Source organism: Stegostoma tigrinum, chromosome 18, assembly GCF_030684315.1.
Source record: "Stegostoma tigrinum isolate sSteTig4 chromosome 18, sSteTig4.hap1, whole genome shotgun sequence".
In the NCBI taxonomy this organism is placed as follows: domain Eukaryota; kingdom Metazoa; phylum Chordata; class Chondrichthyes; order Orectolobiformes; family Stegostomatidae; genus Stegostoma; species Stegostoma tigrinum.
The window spans coordinates 36075-56894 of NC_081371.1; the positions used below are offsets into that span (position 1 = coordinate 36075).

Sequence of the window (20820 nt, forward strand, 5' to 3'; positions counted from 1 at the left end):
TTACCCTCTTGCTCTTTATATATGAATAAAAGGCTTTGGGATTTTCCTTAACCATGTTTGCCAGCAATATCTCATGTCCTCTCTTAGCCCTCTTAATCCCTCTTTTCAGATATGCTCTACATTCCCAGTATTCTTTCAAAACTTCGGCTGTCTTCAGTCACCTAGACCTCATGTATGCTTCCTTTTTCCTCTTGGCTCGTCTCACAATTTCACCTGTCATCCATGGTTCCCTAATCTTGCCTTTTCTATTCCTCATTTTCACAGGAGCATGTCTCTCCTGCATGCTAATCAAACTCTCGTTAAAAGTCTCCCACATATCAAATGTGGATTTACCTTCAAACAGTTTCTCCCAATTTACAATCCCCAGATCCTGCCGAATCTTGGTATAGTTGGCCTTCCCCCAGTTTTGAACTCTTCCTTTAGGACCACTCCCATCCTTGTCCATGAGTAACGTAAAACTTACGGAATTGTGGTCACTATTTCCAAAGTAGTCCCCTGCTGTAATTTCAACCACCTGGCCACATTCATTCCCCAGCACCAGGTCCAGTATGGTCCCTTCCCGAGTTGCACTACATACATACTGCTCCAGAAAACCCTCCTGGACACACCTTACAAATTCTGCTCCATCTTGACCCCTAACACTGAGTGAATCCCAGGCAATGTTGGGAAAATTAAAATGTTCCATCACCACCACCCTGTTTTTCTATACCTTTCCATTATCTGTTTACATATTTGTACCTCTATCTCACGCTCACTGTTGGGAGGCCTATAGTACAGCCCCAACATTGTTACTGCATTCTTCCTATTTCTGAGTTCTACCCATATTGCCTCACTGCTCGAGCCCTCCATGGGGCCCTCTTTCAGTACAGCTGTGATATCGTCTTTGACCAGTATTGCAACTGACATTAAAAAGTAGACAGTAGATCGCTGGAAAAGGAGGCTGAAGAATCAGTATGAGGAATGAAGAGGAACTGAACAGGCACTTTGTATCAGTCTTCATGGTGGAAAACACCCATCGCATACTAGAACTTTGAGAGTTAGGGGCAGTCATGAATACAACAGCCATAACTAAGGAAAAGGTGCTGGGGAAGCAGAAAAGCCTGAAGGTGGACCAATCACCCCTGGACCAGATGGACTGTGCTGTAGACTTCTGAAGGAGATAGCTGAAGAAATTGTTGAGGCATTAGTGGTGATCTTTCAGGAATCACTGGAGATAGGGAGGATCTTGGGGGTTTGGAAAATGGCGAATGCAACACCACTGTTTAAGAAAAGAGAGAGACAGAAGAAGGGAAATTATAGGTCAGTTAGCCTGACCCCAATCATTGGTAAGATTTTAGAGTCCATTATTAAGGATGAGATTGCAGAGACCTTGGAAGTACATGACAAAATCGGGCTGAATCAGCACAGCTTCATCGAGGGGAAGTTAAACTTGATAAATCTGTTAGAATTCTTTGAGTAGGAAGTGAGCAAGTTAGACAAAAGGGAGCCAGTGAATGTGATTTGTTTGGATTTCCAGAATGCTGTTGAGAAGGTACCAAATGAGATTAGAGCCCATAGTGTTTGGGCAAGATACTGCCATAGATAGAGCATTGGCTGACTGGCAGAAGGCAGAGAGTGTAGATAAAGGGATCTTTTACAGGATGGCAGCTGGTGACTAGTGGAGACCCGCAGGGATCAGTGTTAGTACCACAACAGTTCACGTAATACATTGATGATATGGATGAAGCAACTGAGACATTGTTGCTAAGTTTACAGTTGATACAGTGACAGATGGAGGGACAGATAGTAGTGAGGAAGTTGCAGAAGGACTTGCATAGGCTCGGAGAGTGGGCAAAGAAACGGCAGACAGAATACTGTGTGGGACACTATGAGGTTATGTGTTTTGGTAGGAAAAATGGAGGCATAGATTACTTTCTAAATGAGAACGGGCATTTGAAGTCTGAAGCACAACTGTCCCTAGTTGCCCTTGAGAAGGTAATAGTGAGTTTCCCAATTGAACTGCTATAAGTACATTTGCTGTAGGTAGATACAATGCCACCAGGGAGGGAATTTTGGATTTTGACCCAGCATGTTATCCGCTGAGCCTGAACATTGTCCAGGTCACTCTGCACAAAACAACCCTTTTTTATCCCTGGAATTAACATTATGAACGTTCTGAGAACCGCTGTTGTAAGCATATCCGGGTTTAATAGACCAAAACTGTACGCTGTGCTCCATGAGTGGCGTCACCAATGTCTTGTGTGGAAAGATTTTCACTCCTTCCCTCCTTGAAATAAAGATTTGCACCTCACTTGCCCTCTAAAATACATGCTGTGCATAGAAGCTAAATTTTTGTGCTTCATGTACATGCCTTTTGAAAATCCAAATTAACTACATCTACTAATTTTGCTTTAACTACTTGGTTTGTTGAAGAATTAGAATTCCTTGAAGTAGAAACTCAATTGGATTCATCATATTTTTTAATGTATCCTTTTCATATAACTTGTCAACTCTGCCTGAATATGATCTAAATGGGTTGCTGCTGTCTTCTCAATAATAAATTCTAGCAATTTCCCAATGACAAATTTTAGACTAAGTAAATTCGTACTTGGCTGCATTCTGCTGGGATCTTTCCAGAATCTACAAAAGATTACAGCTGATACATCCATTCAGACAGCATGGTGGTTCAGTGGTTAGCACTGCAGCCTCACAGCGCCAGGGGCCGGGTTCGACTCAGGTAGCTGTCTGTGCGGAGTTTGCGCATTCTCCCTGTGTCTGCGTGGGTTTCCTCCGTGTACTCCAATTTCCTCCCACAGTCCAAAGATGTGCAGGCTAGGTGGATCGGCCATGCTAAATTGCCCATAGTGTTCAGGGGTGTGTGGGTTATAGGGGTGGGATGGGATGCTGCAAGGGGCGATGTGCACTTGTTGGGCCGAAGGACCTGTTTCCACACTGTAGGGAATCTAATCTAAACCAATCTCTGCAGTCAACTCTTATAATCCTTCATGTTATCATCTAATTTAGTCTGAAGGGATGCCTGAGAACTAATGAAGTGACGGAACAGGTTTTATGTCTGTATTAATTGAGGATGAATTGAGTGTGAGTTGGCTGTATAAATATGGGAGCTAGTAATTAGGGGTTGAAGTTTATGGAGTATTTTTAAAAGAAATAAAGCTCTGATGGTACGATGTGGGGTTGGACTCTTTGCATACCTGGGATCCAAGTCTTCAGGTCCAGGGAACCTGTTAACTTAGTCTTCTCAGTTTTTCTCAATGTTTCCTTGAGGATTTCCTTCTCCCTTTCGCTCCCTACTTTTCGCCCATTGATATTTTTTGTACGTTTTCTACTGTGAAATCAGATGGAAAATATTGGTTCAAAGCTTGTGCCATTACCCTCATTTCCCATCATGAATTCCCCAGTCTCACCCTCTCATGAGCCATTATTCACTGTCTTTACTCTTTTCCTTTTGATACACTTGTGGAAGCTTTTACTGTATTTATATTAATGGCTCCCTCATTATTATTTTGGTCATCTTTTGTTCACATCAGAAATATTTCCAGTTCCACAATTTTCCAATCTTTCTTTCAATTTATACTATCTTTAACTTTCTTAGATAACAACAGATGGTACCATGGTGCATTCTAGCTGTACATCCTTTCATTCTAAATTGACAATATTTTTGTTCAGAGTTATGAAATATCCCCTGAAACATCCGCCATTGTTTCTCTATGGTCTTACCTTTTAAAATATTTTCCCAGTTCAACTCTGCCTTTTCCTCCTGAATTATCTTAAATAAAAGTTTAAGATATTAAACAGTTTCAGACCAAATTCTCATCCTCGTCCTTGATGTAAAATTCTACCACATCCTGATCATTCTTATCCAGAGAATGTTATGATTGATGAGTTGTATCTCAAAACATATTACCTGCTTGGTTCCAGTGGTACAGTTTTAAGATTCCAAATGCACTCTGTGAATATGTCCTGAGGGGTAGATAACATCAAGGTGCCATTCAACCAAATATGACATCAAGGAGCCGTCGCAAAGCTGCAGTCAGTAAGAATCAGGTGAAAAACCCTCTGCCGGCTGGAACCTTACCATAAAGGAAGTGGTTGTGGTTATTGGAAGTCAGTTGCCCCAACTCCAAAGCGTCACTGCGGGGGTTACGTAAATTTGTGCCCTGAGCTCAACCATCTTCAACTGTTTCATCAAATGCCATCCCTCCGTCAGAAGGTCGTACGTGGGGATGTTCTCAGTTGATTGTGTCATGTTCAGCACCACTCATAGCTCCTCAGATGCTGAAGTAGTCCATGTCCACGGAACATAACTAGTTTTGAGCTGAAGAGAAGCAAGTGGTAGTTGAGCTGTGCAAGTTACAGGCAATGAACGTCACCATTAAGGAGAATCTAACCATTGTCCCATGACTTACACTCCTTTACTGCCAATATTCTGAGGCTTATCAGGTTTCCAGAAACTGAATTGGACCAAACTTATAATTATTGTGACGACAAGAGCAGGTCAGAGGTTAAGAATTCTGCAGTGAATAATGAGCCCCCTACCTACACAAAGCCTGTCCACCATCTATCAAGCCCAAGTCAGGAATGTAATCTCCACTAGTCAGGACTGGTGCAGCTCCATCAACACTCAGGAAGCTTGAACCATATGGGACAAAGCAGCCTGTTGGATTGGTACCCCACCCACCACCTTCAACATCTGTTCTATCATCACTAATGCATAATTAGTGCCCCATGCAAGTTTCCCTCCAAGCCACACACACGTTCCTGACTCGGAACGATATCACTGTTCATTAATAGTCATTGAGTTAAGATTCTGGAGCTTCTATCTGAACAGCACTGCTCGAAGGACTGCAGTTATTCAAGAAGGCAGCTCACCACCACCTTCTCCAGGGTAATTGGGCTTAGCCAGTGACATCCACAGTGAATAAAAAAAAGAATCCTCCAGGCTACCTGTGCCAATTGGATTCACAGTTTATTGTAACATCTTTCTTACAAAATCCCATTACTTCTTGGCTGGCCAACAGAAGACAGCGAGTGGTAGTAGAAGGAAAATATTCTGCCTGGAAGTCAGTGGTGAGTGGAGTTCCACAGGGCTCTGTCCTTGGGCCTCTACTGTTTGTAATTTTTATTAATGACTTGGACGAGGGAATTGAAGGATGGGTCAGCAAGTTTGCAGACGACACAAAGGTCGGAGGTGTCGTTGACAGTGTAGAGGGCTGTTGTAGGCTGCAGCGGGACATTGACAGGATGCAGAGATGGGCCGAGAGGTGGCAGATGGAGTTCAACCTGGATAAATGCGAGGTGATGCATTTTGGAAGGTCGAATTTGAAAGCTGAGTACAGGATTAAGGATAGGATTCTTGGCAGCGTGGAGGAACAGAGGGATCTTGGTGTGCAGATACATAGATCCCTTAAAATGGCCACCCAAGTGGACAGGGTTGTTAAGAAAGCATATGGTGTTTTGGCTTTCATTAACAGGGGGATTGAGTTTAAGAGTCGTGAGATCTTGTTGCAGCTCTATAAAACTTTGGTTAGACCGCACTTGGAATACTGCGTCCAGTTCTGGGCGCCCTATTATAGGAAAGATGTGGATGCTTTGGAGAGGGTTCAGAGGAGGTTTACGAGGATGCTGCCTGGACTGGAGGGCTTATCTTATGAAGAGAGGTTGACTGAGCTCGGTCTCTTTTCATTGGAGAAAAGGAGGAGGAGAGGGGACCTAATTGAGGTATACAAGATAATGAGAGGCATAGATAGAGTTGATAGCCAGAGACTATTTCCCAGGGCAGAAATGGCTAGCACGAGGGGTCATAGTTTTAAGCTGGTTGGTGGAAAGTATCGAGGGGATGTCAGAGGCAGGTTCTTTACGCAGAGAGTTGTGAGAGCATGGAATGCGTTGCCAGCAGCAGTTGTGGAAGCAAGGTCATTGGGGTCATTTAAGAGACTGCTGGACATGTATATGGTCACAGAAATTTGAGGGTGCATACATGAGGATCAATGGTCGGCACAACATTGTGGGCTGAAGGGCCTGTTCTGTGCTGTACTGTTCTATGTTCTATGTTCTATGTTCTATGTTCTTGGTCTGTAGACTGTATGCTATCCTGGACTGTAGCTTCTGTCAGGGGATCTATGAATCTGAAACTGTCACAGCTGTGACAACTTTCCTTTACTGTTCCTTAGCTCTCCCCAAACTGATTGTATATTTTGCCTGGGAGCCAGTTAGCTCAGTTGGCTGGTTTGTAATTCAGAGTGATACCAACATCATGGGATCCTACACTGTCTGATGTTACAATGAAGGAGTCTCCTTCTCAACTTCTCCCCTCATCTGAGGTGTGGTAACCTTCAGTTTAAACCACCTCCAGTTATCTCTCTCTCCTGTGAGAGCAGCCCTGTGGTCCCGTCTGGGACTATAGTGACTTTGAATCTCCAAACCAAGATAATTTCTCACCAATGTATTGATCTCATCTTTGACTCAATACAAAAAACCAAAAAAATTAACCCCAATAAGATGAATTTTGGATCAGTAATTATACATGGCATAATTGGACAAAAAATGCACTATTGTTAAAATAATTAGCAATTCAACCAGAAAGGCCACGAATGTGAATCCTGGATCTGTGTATCACTTGAAATTATTCAATTGGATAGTTTTAGTATTTGACCACAAGATGGAGAATTCTGTTCAGGTGATGTTGTCCTAGAACATAGAAAGATGATAGAAATGTTTGGAGAGATATGGGCCAAGCACAGGCTGGTGGAACTAGCTCAGGTTGGGATTGTGATCAGCATAGACTGGTTGGACCAAAGGATCTGTTTTCATGCTGTATGACTCTATGAAACTCAAGCTTAATTGTTCGAAACTCACATTCAGACATATCTAACCTTTATCATAATCTTGAAGAAAGATAGCGACGTTATCCCTCAGAATTGCAGACTCTTTAGTTTTACATCCTCAAAGACATTTAGCAGGGATAGCATGGATTATAGAGTGAGTTGAGTAGATTGGTTCATTATTAATTCTGAACTAAATTTGATTTATTTTACATTTTTAGACAACATCAGGTGAAGGTGTGCGTGATTTCACCAAGGTGCTGAAAAATAAGTTCAGATCAAAGAAATACTTTGCTAAACATCCTCGCTTGGGTTATTTACCAGTACAAACAGTTCTAGAAGGTGAGAACCTCGAGATGTAAGTTTATTGATGTGAGATTTACTAATGTATCAATGCCCATTGGGGGTTGACAAATATTGCAGCATTATTCATTCTGCAGCTTTGTAGGAGAGTGAGGTTGTCCATTTGCGCATATGTCAGAAGTACACAATACAAAAACAAGGGGGGCTTAACTGATATCATTGGTCCTCTCGCCTTCAAAACAGTGTAGTTACTCAGAGAGTACATCTGCTGAGGGCTTGTTCATACTGTCACTAACGTGCAACCTTCCTTGATATCTTTCTCTGTCCTCCAGTTCTGTCTTTAAAAACTACAATCAATTAGCCTCTCCTCGAAACAAAAGAACCTTTGGCTGAACATAGAACAAAGAACAGTACAGGCCCTTCGGCCCACAATGTTGTGCTGACTTAGTATCCCACTAAGATCAAACTACCCTGCATACCCTTCATTTTACTGTCCTTCATGTGCCTATCCAAGAGTCGCTTAAAAGTCTCTCAATGTATCTGACTCCATTACCACTGCCAGCAGCGCATTCCACACACCCGCCATTCTCTGTGTCAAGAACCTACCTCTGACATCTCCCCTATTCCTTCCTCCAGTCACCTTAAAATTTCTCCCCCTCGTAATAGTCATTTCTGCTCTGGGAAAAAATCTCTGACTATCCACTCCAGCTATGCCTCTCATCATCTTGTACACATCTATCAAGTCACCTCTCATTCTTCTTTGCTCCAATGAAAAAAGTCCTCACCCCCTCAACCTTTCCTCATAAGACCTGCCGTCCATTCCAGGCAGCATCCTGCTAAATCTCCTCTATACCCTCTCTAAAGCTTCCACATCCTTCCGACCAGAACTGAAGGCAATATTCCAAGCGCTGCTCCATCCCCATGAACTAATGCTCTATTCCAAATCCCTTTCCTCTTGATGCATTAAATTCATTGCTGTCTTTCGTGTAATTTCATATTTGAATTCACCTGATCAATTTTATAGCCTTGCCACTGTACAATTACAGCTCCTATCAAAGTTATAAATTTTATATCCTTTATGATGATGACAAAGGCAAGCAGCCCCTACTTCTCCTTTCCCTGTAGTTTTTGGTCACCTGATCATCCTTCCATACTTGTCCAGCTACGTGGGCCTGTAAGTGACAGGCTTCACACAATTGTCTAATAAAATCCAGAGATTAGCAACCGATTGCTTCTGTTCCCATTCCTGCACCTTCATCTGCCCGGACCGCTCCCATTTCTCTTGAAGCTGGTTCCCTTCAGCGACAGGATTTATAAATAGATCTGTTTCCATGTGTACAATGATGATTACCAGCTCTACCTCAGGTGAGACTGCCAATTGACATCTGCTGTTGGATGAGTTGACATTTCTTCTAATTAAATGATGAGAAGATGAAACTATTGGCTGCAATTCACTGCTGTTCCTCATGACAGGTTTGATGTCAGATGGACATTTAATCAGGCAGAAGGACAACCAGTTGGGATCCACTGCTGTTCCCACTTTTGCCCTGAGTAAGCGTGTGTGATTGAGTTAGGGTTAGAGAAAGCTTATAAATAGTGTTTTCTTTTCTGCCCTACCACCAAACTGAAGCTCTTAACTGTGTAATTAATTCCCATGTAAAGGCCTAGCCCATTGCTGCCAGTGTTCAACAAAAGGAGAAGGTAATCCATGTTCTAAGATACTCAGTGCCTGACTGAGGCTGCTGGTATAGGAAAGAGGGGCCTGCTTTGAGATTATCTCTGCTCTTGTTGTCAGCTCCCTTACTGTAACTGGGCACTTAAATGAAGCAGCCCTTTGGAAAAGAGGCTGTCCGCTGCATGACCAAGATGCTGTTTGTCAATATTTGATACTGTCCACGATACTCACAAACCTCACTCCCTCACAACCAGTTCCATCCCTTTCCCTGGTAATTGTCTGACGCTGAATCTGATTGCTCATTTTTGTTACCCTTTCACGGGACATGGCCATCGCTTGCAAGGCCAGTGTTTATTGACCTAACTGTCTTTGAACTGAATGGCTTGCCAGGCCATTTTAGAAGGCCATTAAAAATATGGCGCATTGCTATAGGTTTGGAGTCACTTATAGGCCAGCCCATGTAAACATGACAGATTTTATTCCCTAAAGCACACTATTGAATCATTGAATTGATGGTAGTTCTTAGAATTATCATTAGTGAGACGAGCTTACATTACAGGGTATGAGTTGAATTTAAATTCCACCAGCTGCCATGGTGATATTTGAACAGGGTACCTAAAGCATTAGCCTCAATCTGTGGGTTGAGGATCCAGTAATCTTGCCACCATCTTCACTGCTTTCTCCTGTCCCTATTGGTTGGTAAACACATCGTCACATATGTCCTCAAGATGGGTCTTCAGCTGTAAATCCGCACGATCATAAGTCCACTTATTTCCATCTGCATCACACTGTTTGACTCTGTCCTGTCTCAGCATTTATGCTCCTGAAGCTCTCTTCCAGATAGTGTTGGTGTTCTGTCTCATTTAATGCCTTGGTTTCCTGGTGTGATTGGCATCACTTCTGGTTCTTTTCACAGTGGTTTGTATATCAGGTCCAGCTCATTGTGTTTGTTGATGGAGTTCAGGTTGGAATGGCAGGCCTCCAGGAATTCCCTGACATGTCTCTGCTTGGCTTATGCCTCTTTGTAGGTTACATGGAACAGTCCCTCTTCCGTACCTACACAGGCCCCAAACCCCACCTCTTCCTCCGTTACATTGATGACTGTATCGGCGCTGCCTCTTGCTCCCCAGAGGAGCTCGAACAATTTGTCCACTTCACCAACACCTTCCACCCCAACCTTCAGTTCACCTGGGCCATCTCCAGCACATCCCTCACCTTCAAGGACCTCTCAGTTTCCATCTCAGGCAACCAGCTTGTAACTGATGTCCATTTCAAGCCCACCGACTCCCACAGCTACCTAGATACACCTCTTCCCACCCACCCTCCTGCAAAAATTCCATCCCCTAATCCCAATTCCTCCGCCTCCGCCACATCTGCTCTCACGATGAGGCATTCTACTCCCGCACATCCCAGCTGTCCAAGTTCTTCAAGGACCGCAACTTTCCCCCCACAGTGGTCGAGAATGCCCTTGACCGCGTCTCTCGCATTTCCCGAAACACATCCCTCACACCCCGCCCCTGCCACAACCGCCCAAAGAGGATCCCCCTCGTTCTCACACACCGCCCCACCAACCACCGGATACAATGCATCATCCTCCGACACTTCCGCCATCTACAATCCGACCCCACCACCCAAGACATTTTTCCATCCCCACCCTTGTCTGCTTTCCGGAGAGACCACTCTCTCTGTGACTCCCTTGTTCGCTCCACACTGCCCTCCAACCCCACCACACCCGGCACCTTCCCCTGCAACCGCAGGAAATGCTACACTTGCCCCCACACCTCCTCCCTCACCCCTATCCCAGGCCCCAAGATGACTTTCCACATTAAGCAGAGGTTCACCTGCGCATCTGCCAATGTGGTATACTGTATCCATTGTACCCAGTGTGGCTTCCGCTACATTGGGGAAACCAAGCGGAGGCTTGGGGACCGCTTTCCAGAACACCTCCGCTCGGTTCGCAATAAACAACTGCACTTCCCAGTCGCAAACCATTTCCACTCCCCCTCCCATTCTTTAGATGACATCATGGGCCTCCTGCAGTGCCACAATGATGCCACCCGAAGGGTGCAGGAACAGCAACTCATATTTCACTTGGGAACCCTGCAGCCCAATGATATCAATGTGGATTTCACCAGCTTCAAAACCTCCCCTTCCCCCACCACATCTCAAAACCAGCCCAGTTTGTCCCCTCCCCACACTGCACCACACAACCAGCCCAGCTCTTCCCCTCCACCCACTGCATCCCAAAACCAGTCCAGCCTGTCTCTGCCTCCCTAACCTGTTCTTCCTCTCACCCATCCCTTCCTCCCACCCCAAGCCGCACCTCCATCTCCTACCTACTAACCTCATCCCACCTCCTTGACCTGTCCATCTTCCCTGGACTGACCTATCCCCTCCCTACCTCCCCACCTATACTCTCCTCTCCACCTATCTTTTTTTCTCTCCATCTTCGGTCCGCCTCCCCCTCTCTCTCTATTTATTCCAGAACCCTCACCCCATCCCCCTCTCTGATGAAGGGTCTAGGCCCAAAATGTCAGCTTTTGTGCTCCTGAGATGCTGCTTGGCCTGCTGTGTTCATCCAGCCTCACATTTTATTATCTGATCTGTATGTGCGGTCTTTCTGTATATGCTAGACTGGATTTGCCTGTTGTTCTTGCGTTATACCATTATTCCAGGAAGGGCAGTCGGTTATTGTTCTCTTCTTCTGTGAATTTTATTCCAGTGAGCATGTTGTTTATGTGTCAGTAGCTTTCTTCTAGTCTCGTGCATTTGATAATCTACGTAGAGGATCCATATCCGAACTCTGGGACAATGCTTCCATATTCGCACAAGCTAATGTGAGACGTGACAGGGAGTTCCTGGAGGCCTGGCATTCCAACTTGAACTCCGTCAACAAACACATTGAACTGGACCCGATATCCAAACTACTGAGAAACAGAACCAGAAGTGATGCCAACCACCCCAACAAACCGAGACATGTGAATAACAAACGGGACAGAACACCAACGCTTCACTGGAGGTGCACTGATGATGTTACCTAGCAGGGTGACGAAACATCTGCACCCAGATACATGCTGAGCCAGCAAGTCTACAGCCTCAAAACAAAACAAAGAACAAGGAAAATTACAGCACAGGAACAGGTCCTTCGGCCCTGCGCCGATCGAGATCCTCTGTCTAACCTGTCATCTATTTTCTAAGGGTCTGTTTCCATTTGCACCCCACCCATCCATGTACCTGTCCAGATACATCTTAAAAGCCGCTAACGTGTCTGTGTCTACCACCTCCGCTGGCAATGCGTTCCAGGCACTCACCACCCTCTGCGTAAAGAACTTTCCACGCATCTCTCCCTGAAACTATCCTCCTCTCACTTTGAACTAATGACCCCTTGTAATTGAGTCCCTGACTCTGGGAAAAAGCTTCTTGCTATCCAAGTCTACCTCGTCTACAACCTCATCCACAACCCGAGCTACAGATCTTCTCAGAAACGCCAATGCCATTTTCCTGCATATTGGCCTGCCTTGCTGTGTTGAAAGGAATCTGTCAATCTCTGTCTTGAACAGACTCAGCGACAGAACCGCCACAGTTCTCGGGGGCAGAGAATTTCAAAGACTCACCACCCACTGAGTAAAGAAATTCTTATTTATCTCCTTATCAGCATAAGCGATAGGCCATTTGGGACTATGAGCCCGAGTGAGAACCCAAGCCTGTGAAATGGTCTTTTTGAATCTACCCTTTCAAGCCCTCTAAAATATTTAAGTTTCATTTCGGTCACCTCATTCTTCTAAAATTTAGAGATTATACAATTGGACACTTTATATCTCTCCTTTTGAGATAAACTTGCCATCCGGGATGTGAACTTGGGATCTGTTGAACCTTTTTTTCTCTATGGCAAGTATATCTACCCTTGGGTGGGAACAAAGAACAAAGAAAATGACAGCACAGGAACAGGCCCTTCGGCCCTCCAGGCCTGCGCCGATCCAGATCCTCTATCTAAACCTGTCACCTATTTTCCAAGGATCTGTATCCCTCTGCTCCCTGCCCATTCATGTATCTGTCCAGATACATCTTAAATGATGCTATTGTGCCCGCCTCTACCACCTCCACTGGCAACGTGTTCCAGGCACCCACCACCCTCTGCGGAAAGGGTATCTCTCTTAAACTTTTCCCCTCTCACCTTGAAATGGTGACCCCATTAATTGAGACCCCCATTCTGGAGAAAAAACTTCTTGCTATCCACCATGTCTATACCTCTCATGATTTTGTAGACCTCAATCAGGTCCCCCCTCAACCTCCGTCTTTCTAATGGAAATAATCCTAATCTACCCAACCTTTCTTCAAAGCTAGCGCCCTCCATACCAGGCAACATCCTGGTTATGAGAATGCAGGGTGACTTGGACAGGCTAGGTGAGTGGACGGATGAATGGCAGATGCAGTTTAATTTTAATAAATGTGTGGTTGTCGACTTTGGTGGCAAGAACAGGAAGGCAGATTACTATCTCAATGGAGTCAAGTTGGGTAAAGGGGAAGTACAACGAGATCTAGTTGTTTTTGTACATCAGTCAATGAAAGCAAGCATGCAGGTACAGCAGTGAAGAAACTAATAGCATGCTGGACTTCATAACAAGAGGAATTGAGTACAGGAGCAAAGAGGTCCTTCTGCAGCTGTACAGGGACCTGGTGAGACCGCACCTGGAGTATTATGTGCAGTTTTGGTCTCAAGATTTGAAGAAGGACATTCTTGCTATTGAGGGAGTGCAGCGTATGTTCACGAGGTCAATTCCCAGAGTGGCGGGACTATCATATGTTGAAAGATTGGAGTGACTGGGCTTGTACACACTTGAGTTTAGAAGGATGAGAGGGGATCTCATTTGAGATGTATAAGATTATTAAGGGATTGGACACTCTGGAGGCAGGAAGCATGTTTCCGCTGATGGGTGAGTCCAGAACCAGAGGACATAGTTTAAAAATGAGGGGTAGGCCATTTAGAACAGAGTTGAGGAAAAACTTCTTCGCCCAGAGAGTGATGGATATATGGAATGCTCTGCCTCAGAAAGCAGAGGAGGCCAAGTCTCTGGATACTTGTAAGAAAGAGATGGATAGAGCTCTTAAAGATAGTGGAATCAAGTGTTATGGGGTTAAGGCAGAAGCAGGATACTGATTGTGGATGATCAGCCATGATCATAATGAATGGTGGTGCTGGCTCGAAGGGCCAAATATTGTCTATTGTCTATGGAACCTCCTCTGCATCCTCTGCAAAGCATCCACATCCTTTTGGCAATGTGGCAACCAGAACTGTATGCAGTATTCCAAATGTGGTTGAACCAATGTCTTATACAACTGTAACATGACCTGGCGACTCTTGTACTCAGTACCCCGTCCGATGAATCGAAGCATGCCGTGTGCCTTCTTGACCACTGTCTCGACTTGCTTTGCTACATTCAGGGTACAATGGACCTGAACACCCAGATCTCTCTTTGCATCAGCTTTCCCCAGGGCTTTTCCATTTACTGTATAGTTTGCTCTTGAATTGGATTTTCCAAAATGCATCACCTCGCATTTGCCTGGATTTATCTCCATCTGCCATTTCTCCACCTAACTCTCCAATCTATCTGTATTCTGCATTCTCCAACAGTTCCCTTCGCTATCTGTTACTATCTGTTTCGTATCGGTTTTGCACAAAACTATATTTCTGTTCTGTTTTTGAAAGTGAATTGTTTCAAATTAGTAAACAAAGTGTGAAGCTGGATGAACACAGCGGGCCAAGCAGCATCTCAGGAGCACAAAAGCTGACGTTTCGGGCCTAGACCCTTATACTTCTGTCAACGTCAGCATTTTTGCTCCTGAGATGCTGCTTGGCCTGCTGTGTTCATCCAGCTCCACACTTTGTTATCTTGGATTCTCCAGCATCTGCAGTCCCCATTATCTCTGTTTCAAATTAGTTGCTGTTCTTTGTAAATCACGATCATGAATGCACCTCAAAGCAGTGGGGAGAGGGGGAGAATGGATTTGAGATGTCATGAAGTCTGAGATTTGTTGTAATCCATAAATATTGTCATTATAATTTTTAAAATTCACGAACATGTTATTGATGTTGCTTTCTTGGGCTGCATTTGTTATCCATCCATAATTGCTGTTGAGAAGGTTGTGGAGAATTGGCCTGTTGAATAGCTGCAATGCACGTGGTATGAATATATTAATTAACTACTTAGGACAGGAGATTAATTGCTTTTACTCACTGGAAATGAAGTAACAGTCAGACAGTTCCACATCAGAATTCTGCTGATTTCGACAGGGAACATGCAGATTCTGGAGCTGCTCTTTAAATATTTTTGGGTGGTAGGGATCACACAATTATCAGGTACTGTGGAAGGAGTTTGATGAATTGGTGCACTGTCTCGTTGTAACTCCCCATCTCAAACAGCAGTCAATTCTAGATCCATTGTTAATTGTAAATTTTCAGTTCAACCAAAAGAAAAAAACTACTTAAGTATTGAGGGATATAGACCAAAGGCAATATGGAGGGAGGCCGCAATTAAGTTATAATCTCATTGGATGGTCGAAAGTGTTTGAAGGGTTGAATGGCTGACTTGTTTTCCTATATCCTTACGTAAGAAGGGGGATCAATCAATGGGATGATTTGACTGCATTGCTGTCAAATATCGATAGTGTTGTTGGAGTCGCACTCATTCAGCTGAGTGGAGAGTATTTCACTGACACCCAAATTTGTAGTTTAAAGGTAGTGGACAGATTTTGAGAAGTCCAAAGTGAGTTACTTGCTATAGAATCTATTGTCTCTGATCTATAGTTCCAGTCACATTGATGAACATAGATCCGAGAACAGTTCAGCAGAGGAACAGGCCCCTTTGGGGTGGCATGGTGGCTCAGTGGTTAGCACTGCAGCCTCACAGCACCAGGGACCCGGATTCAATTCCAGCATCGGGCTACTGTCTGTGTGGAATTTGCACATTCTCCCCATGTCTGCGTGGGTTTCCTCCGGGTGCTTCGTTTTCCTCCCACAATCCAAAGATGTCCAGGTTAGGTGGATCGGCATGCTAAATTGCCCATCGTGTTCAGGGATGTGTGGTTACAGGGGGATGGGTCTGGGTGGGGTGCTTCAAGGGGCAGTGTGGACTTGTTGGGCCAAAGGGCCTGTTTCCACACTGGAGGGAATCTAATCTTTAGCATGCAATGTTCTGACAAACATGATGCCAAATTTAGCTCATTCCTTCTGAATGTCCTTGATCTATATCCCTACATTCCTTGTATATTTATGTACTGATAGGACATAGAACATAGAACATTACAGCACAGTACAGGCCCTTCGGTCCTCGATGTTGTGCCGACCTGTCATACCAATCTCAAGCCCATCTAACCTACACTATTCCATATACGTCCATATGCTTATCCAATGACGCCTTAAATGCACCCAAAGTTGGCGAATCTACTACCGTTGCAGGCAAAGCGTTCCATTACTACTCTCTGAGTAAAGAAACTACCTCTGACATCTGTCCTATATCTTTCACCCCTCAATTTAAAGCTATGTCCCCTTGTGCTCACTGTCACCATCCTAGGAAAAAGGCTCTCACTATCCACCCTATCTAGCCCTCTGATTATTTTATATGTTTCAATTAAGTCACCTCTCAACCTTCTTCTCTCTAATGAAAACAGCCTCAAGTCCCTCAGCCTTTCCTCGTAAGACCTTCCCTCCATGCCAGGCAACATCCTAGTAAATCTCCTCTGCACCCTTTCCAAAGCTTCCACATCCTTCTTATAATGCGGTGACCAGACCTGTACACAGTACTCCAAGTGCGGCCACACCAGAGTTTTGTACAGCTGCCGCATAATCTCATGGTTCCGGAACTCGATCCCTCTATTAATAAAAGCTAAAACACTGTAGGCCTTCTTAACAGCCCTGTCAACTTGGGTGGCAACTTTCAAGGATCTGTGTACATGGACACCAAGATCTCTCTGCTCATCTACACTACTAAGAATCTTACCACTAGCCCAGTACTTTGCCTTCCGGTTACTCCTATCAAAGTGCATCACCTCACACTTGTCCGCATTAAACTCCATTTGCCACCTCTCAGCCCAGCTCTGCGTCTTATCAATGTCTCTCTGCAACCTACCGCATCCTTTGTCACTATCCACAACTCCACCGACCTTAGTGTCGTCTGCAAATTTACTAACCCATCCTTCTATGCCCTCATCCAGGTCATTTATAAAAATGACAAACAGCAGTGGACCCAACACCGACCCTTACGGTACACCACCAGTAACTGGTCTCCAGGATGAACATTTCCTATCAACAATCACCCTCTGTCTTCTTTCAGCAAGCCAATTTCCGATCCAAACTGCTATATCTCCCACAATTCCATTCCTCTGCATTTTGTACAATAGCCTACTGTACATTATTCTAGCGAGTGGGAGCTTGGAGCGGGGGCCTGTCGGAAAGCTGGTGAGTCACTGTTTTGAATCTTTAAAAAGCTTACCTCGTGAATAGGCGGAGGTACGCTGAGCAGGAGCGGACACGGGACTGCTGAGTAAGTGAAGTAATATATTTGTGTGGTTGCGTTACCCGAAACACTATCCGGGTAGTGTCTCCCGCCCATCCTCCTCCTGTAACCAAAAAAAAGGTTCTGTGCGCCAGATTGGTAAGGTAACTAGTTTATTTTTTATTCTTTATTTTTCACCAGTCTCTGGGAATTTAGAATAATGGGAATGGAGGTCAAGGCAGTTGAATGTTCCTCCTGCAGAATGTGGGAGGTAAGGGTCACCATTAGTGTCCCTGCTGACTACATCTGCGGGAAGTGCACCCAACGCCAGCTCCTCGAAAACCGCGTTAGGGAACCGGAGCTGGAGCTGGATGAACTTCGGATCATTCGGGAGGCAGAGGGAGTTATTGAGAGGAGTTACAGGGAGGTAGTCCCTCCTCAGGTACAAGAAAAAGGCAGATGGGTTACGGTCACGGGACAGAAAGGGAACCGGCAGGCAGTGCAGGGATCCCCTATGGCCATTCCCCTCAACAATAAGTATACCGTTTTGGGTACTGTTGGAGGGGGACGACTTATCAGGGGAAAGCAGTGGGGCACAGGCCTCTAGCAAGGAGTCTGTCCATGCTGCTCAGAAGGGAAGGGCAAAGGGGAGTAGAGCAGTAGTCATTGGGGACTCTATAGTTAGGAGGACAGATAGGAGGTTCTGTGGGGACGAGAGAGACTCACGGTTGGCGTGTTGCCTCCTAGGTGCCAGAGTGCGTGATGTCTCTGATCGTGTTTTTGGGATCCTTAAGGGGGAGGGGGAGCAGCCCCAAGTCATGGTCCACATTGGCACCAATGACATAGGTAGGAAGAGAGATGGGGATTTAAGGCAGAAATTCAGGGATTATTGGAACATGTTGACCCTGTACTGTCCCTGCATACTCTTAGAATGCCACCTGCTGCCCTGACAGTCTTTTACTTGAAATTATAGGCTCTCAGCCTACTCTGAATAAATTGCACCTGGTCTTTATTAAATTGAGCTTACCCTTGGATTAGAACATTGATTTAAGGTCTTTCCCTACCCTTTTTCTTTAACTACCTTGAATCTGAGTTAAGATATCTGGAAAATTCTCGCCACACCTCCCCCCCAACTGTTACTTTAAATACTTGTGTGGCTTCATTAGAACATACAACATAGTACAGTACAGTACAGGCCCTTCGGCCCTCGATGTTGCGCTGACCAGTGAAACCAGACTGAAGCCCATCTAACCTACACTATTTCATTATTATCCATATATTCATCCAATGACCATTTAAATGCCCTTAAACTTGGCGAGTCTACTACTGTTGCAGGCAGGGCATTCCCTGCCCTTCATGTTCTCTGAATAAAAAGCCCACCTCTGACATCTGTCCTGTATCTATCACCCCTCAATTTAAAGTTACGTCCCCTCGTGCTAGCCATCTCCATCTGAGGAAAAAGGCTCTCACTGTCCACCCTATCTGATTCTCTGATTATCTTGTATATCTCTATTTGGTCAGCTCTTAAACTTCTTCTCTCTAATGAAAACAGCCTCAAGTCCCTAAGCTTTTCCTCATAAGACCTTTCCTCCATACCAGGCAACATCCTGGTCAATCTTCTCTGCACCCTTTCCAATGCTTCCACAACCTTCCTATAATGCGGCGACCAGAACTGTACGCAATACTCCAAGTGCAGCCGCACCAGTGTTTTGTACAGCTGCAACATGACCTCATGTCTCCGAAACTCCATCCCTCTACCAATAAAACCTAACACATTGTACGCCTTCTTCACAACCCTATCAACCTGGGTGGTAACTTTCAGGGATCTATGCACATGGACACTGAGATCTCTCTGCTCATTCACACTACCAAGAATCATACCGTGAGCCCAGTACTCTGTGTTCCTGTTATGCCTTCCAAAGTGAGTCACCTCACACTTTTCAGCATTAAACTACATTTGCCATCTCTCAGCCCATATCTGCAGCTGACAGCGACGCGCTCCCTCAGTCTTGACCCGTTGACAGAAGCACACTCGCACAGTCCTGACTTGTTGACAGCGATGCGGTATATCAATCCTGGCCCACTGATAGTGACGTGCTCCCACAGTCCTGACCCACTGACAGTGCTGCGCTCCCTCAGTCCTGACCTATTGACAGCGACACGGTCTCTCAGCTCTGACCCGTTGACAGCGACACTCTCATCCGTCCCTACCCGATGACAGCGACATGTTCCCTCAGTCCCAACCCGCTGGCAGCGATGCACTCCCTCACTCTTGACTCATTGACAGCACGCACTCCCTCAGGCTTGACCCGTTGACAGTGACATGGTCCCTCAGTCCTGAACTGCTCATAGCGCTGCGCTCCCTCAGTCCTGACGTATTCACAGCGCCGCACACCCTCACTACTGACCCGCTGACAGTGATGCGTTCCCTCAGTCCTGACCCATTGACAGAGACGTGCTCCCTCAGTCCTGACCTATTGACAGCGACGCGCTCCCTAGGTACCGACCCGCCAACAGCGACATGGTCCCTCAGTACTGACCCATTGACAGCGACGTGCTCCCTCAGGCCAGAACCAGTAACAGCGACGCTCACCACAGTCCCAACACAATGAGGGCTTTGCGGTCCTACACTGCAGACCTGTTGACAGTGACGCGCTCCCTGAGTCCTGACATGCTGACAGAGATGAATTCCCACACTCCTGACCCATTGAGAGTGGTGCGCTCCCTCACTACTGACCCATTGACAGGTACGCACTCCCTCAGTCCTGACCCACTGCCAGCAATGCACTCCCTCAGTTCCAAACCGATGATAGCGACGCGCTCCCTCACTACTGACCCATTGACAGGTATGTGCTCCCTCAGTCCTGACCCACTGTCAGCAATGCATTCCCTCAGTCGTAACCCGATAACAACCACACACTCCCTTCAGTCCCAACCCACTGGCAGCGACGCACTCCCTCACTCCTGACCCGTTGACAGCGATGCGCTCACTCACTCCTGACCCGTTGACAGCGATGCGCTCCCTCACTTCTGACCCACTGACAGCGATGCGCTCACTCACTCCTGACCCGCTGACAGCGATGTGCTACATCAATCTTGACCCGCTGATAGTGACGCGCTTCCTCAGTCCTGACCCTGTGACAGCGCTGAGTTCCTTCAGTCCTGACCTATTGACAGTGACATGCTCCCTCAGTCCTGACCAGTTGACAGCAACGCATTCCCTCAGTCCTGACCCGCTAACTGTCGCACTCCCTCAATCCGGACACTCTGACAGCGCCGCGCTCCCTCAGACCTGACACGCTATCTTCGATGCGTTCCCTCAGTCCTGACGCATTGACAGCCACGCGCTCTCTCAGGCTTGAACTATTGACAGCTATGCTCTCCTCAGTCCTGACACAATGAGGTCAATGCAGTTCCTCACTGCAGACCCGTTGACAGCGATGCGCTCCCTGAGTCCTGACATGCTGACAGAGAAACTCCCACACTCCTGACCCGCTGACAACATCATTCAGTCCTGACTTGTTGACAG

At 45.8% G+C, this 20820-nt stretch overlaps 1 long non-coding RNA gene across 1 annotated transcript in view; it reads right to left on the bottom strand.

Moving 5' to 3' along the window:
* Positions 1-17676, bottom strand: part of LOC132210697 (uncharacterized) — a 33613-nt gene extending 15937 nt beyond the window's left edge. Inside the window, exons 1-3 of the long non-coding RNA XR_009446858.1 lie at positions 17289-17676; positions 3905-4315; positions 3192-3325 (exon numbers count right to left, since the gene is read on the bottom strand). This is a non-coding gene — a long non-coding RNA (uncharacterized LOC132210697). The remainder of the gene's footprint in view (positions 1-3191; positions 3326-3904; positions 4316-17288) is intronic.
* Positions 17677-20820: the final 3144 nt, after the last annotated feature.